Here is a 3,263-nt window from a genome sequence, read left to right as displayed (position 1 = left end):
GGTCATTGTATCTAAATGGGAGTTATGAGCTCCCCCATACAGCACCTGGGTCATTGTATCTAAATGGGAGTTGTGCGCTCCCCCCCATACAGTACCCAGGTCATTGTAGCTAAATGGGAGTTATTAGCTCCCCCATACAGCACCCGGGTCATTGTATCTAAATGGGAGTTATGAGCTCTTCTCATACAGTACCCGGGTCATGGTACACACATGGGATGTATGAGCTCCCCTCATATGGAACCCAGATGATTGTACTCACATGTAGCTGAGAAATCAACTTGTCACTTCCTTGTACAACTGCTGCTATTGTTTCTGCTATCATTTGCAGCCAAGGTTTCCTGTTATTTAAATGTTCTCAATGACAGAATGACTTCTGATCCGATGTGTGTGTGTGTATGTATTTACTTTACATTTGGCATTAATGAGAGGAAGCTCAATGGTTTAGCAATCATACCTCTTTGTTGCTTGGTAGCAGTATTAGAATCCATATGCCAGCTTTGGATAAACATGACAAACTGAAGTTAGTGTGTGTGGTTAATGGAGAGGTTCTAATCCAAAGCCAGGTATACCCCCATCACATCCATGCAGTTATCACGGAGATACCCAGAAGGAAATGTCCAAGCATGTAAAGATGTGGGGTTGCTTTGATGCAGCATCGGTTGGTGCTTTACCAGCACATAAGCTCATAGTTTCTGCTACAGAGAGGTGTAAAATCCTTATCCTCCATACAACCCCAATGCCCCAGATCTCGTTAACAGGGTGCCTCCGTTTTGACATTTGATGCAGCGTTATTAACACAAGTCACAAAGTGATGGATTTGTTTGGCTATGTATAGACTATATAATATACAGTTTGGGATTTACTGGGTGTGTTTCTGCTACCTCTGTGCCTAGATCATTGACTAGCCAGCTGTAATAGTTTGTTCCAACATTTTATTGGATGTGACACTTGCAACCATTTTCTCGGGAGAGATTGGTTTAAATTGTGTTTTGTTTTTTTGTTTTTTTAAGCTTATCACAAAGGGGGCTTTAAATGTTTGTCAAATCTGCCTCCATCCCTTGTCAGTAGAAATGATATATGGTGTCTGCTAGAGGAGGAAGCCAGAGACCAAAATATTTGTAGTGTTAACCAGAAATATTTTTAAGTTGAATAGGAAGAAACTGTTCATGGGCATATGGCAGGGCAACACATCAAAAATGTTGTCTTCCTAGTTGTTGCTGCCAAAGGAATCCAGTAACCCCTATAATTCTGCTAGTTTTGTCTAAACTTTCTAATGCCCACCTCCTTACTTTTTATATCCCATTTTCCATTGTCTCCATTGAAACTTTTGGGCTGTCCACCCAGCTAGAAGGGGCTGGTGGGAAAACTCTGATTTGTTAGATTGGCTTGTATAGGCCCCCAGGTGTCTTGAAGTGGGACCTACAGTTGGGAAGCAAACAACCAATGCTGTTGAAATTGATGCAAATGCTGTGTTGGCTCTACAGTCCGTGTAGTGTTAAAGTACCATACACCTTCGGGGATATATGGCAGAATGGAAATGTGGGTAGTACCGGTCATATATGAGAGAGACAATGGATGTAACATCTGTAGAAAAATAGCCAGCAAGAAATAGTATATTAATTTAAGCTATGGCTGCAGTCTTAAAAGTGTTTAGTATCCCGAGTAAACAGACTCATTCAGAAAGAGAGGTACAGAGAAGTATTGAAATAGGAAATATATGCCAGGAAATGCTAGACTTATCTACTAATGTACACCATTTTACATATGCATTATTCTAGACCAGTGTTTCTCAACCAGGGTCCCTCCAGAGCTTGCAGGGGGGGCTTCCTTGTGCAATGAGTAATTTGTGCCTCTCTGGTCAGTATAACATATCAATGATCTTCCCACTGACCACCACACTAATGTACTTTGTACTGTGAATATAGTAATAGCAGGAGTTCCCCAAAGACCTCAGTTATTTTAAGGGGTTCCCCTAAAGTTAAAAAAAAGTTGAGAAAGACTTCTAGGTAGTGTTTTAGACAGCCATTTAATTCAGTGCATGAATGTATATCCTTCAATTTGTTCTCCCTTTAAAGTGTGTATTGAACATGCATAATTACTCATCAGTGACCAGAGAAAAACCAAAGTGGAATGTTTTAGTACAGTTCTTTATTGTGGGGAAATTAGGATATGTTCCCATGAAAGCTTCTCCAACATTTTTCATTTTTAATCCAGTTTAGAATTTCAGCACATAGCTTACATATGAGAGAGAAGTTTTTGTGGTTTGGAAAAAGACTGACACACAGCAACCAGTCCATTTCAGTTCTTTATTTTCATAGCGTAAAATGTAAGGCTTAAAGGATAACGTCCATAAAACAAAGTACAGATATCCATTGCCACTCACCTCTATTTGTAAAATGTTAATGGCACTCCCTAACTGGGATGGGCCATTAGGTAGATTTACTAGTGTTGCCTGCTGGGTTTCCAGCTTGTCCTCCTATGTAAACAAGTAAGCAGTGTGAAACTGGTTGGGCGGTGGGTCTGCTTCAGGTTCCCTGGACAAACAAGAGGAGCTGGTCTGCTTTTGTGCTGAAATTGGACCTGATACATGTATAGATGTTTATCTACATAGATAAAACCAGGACTAAACCAGACAACCAAGCTACTGGCACATTCAAGATTTACCATTTACTTTTCTTTTTGTGTTCAAGAAGTAGCACACATGAGATCCAAAAATTTAGGGCTTGCTAAATGCAAAAGATATGAGTTTAAAAAAAATGAGCTGTATAGCTTACAAAATAAAAATGCTGTATGAGAATTAAAAATACCATGGCATTCAATAGGTGAACTCTCCTCTGATATTTGGTAAGTGGATGCAAAGCACTCTCAATGCTCTATTTCCATGTAATCCCTTAAGGTTATATACTTACAGCTGATACTAGTGAGTTTTTGTAGAAAGACTTGACATTTGAAAGGTTTGTTGCACTGAGAATTTCTATCTCAAAACATCTTGTCAAGCCATAAAGATGTCTTTGTAAAAGCACTTCTCCTTCATGCAAAAATGTATGACACAGGCTTATCATTCCCTGTTCACCTGTGTCACGTGAAGTGTCATTAGTGTTTGTCAGCATTACAATGATTTGTACAGTGTTTTCAATAATGACTCAAGTATTCATTTGCTTTTGCTAAGGAAAAACAATGGGTAGAAGGCGGCACATGACTTTCTTCCAAATCTACAACTTGTAGATGTGACTTTTTTTTTTTTTTTTTTTTTTTTTTTTTTT

The sequence above is a fragment of the Pyxicephalus adspersus genome, chromosome 4 (assembly GCF_032062135.1).
Source record: "Pyxicephalus adspersus chromosome 4, UCB_Pads_2.0, whole genome shotgun sequence".
NCBI classification, from domain to species: domain Eukaryota; kingdom Metazoa; phylum Chordata; class Amphibia; order Anura; family Pyxicephalidae; genus Pyxicephalus; species Pyxicephalus adspersus.
Note: the sequence above shows the minus strand (reverse complement) of the source record.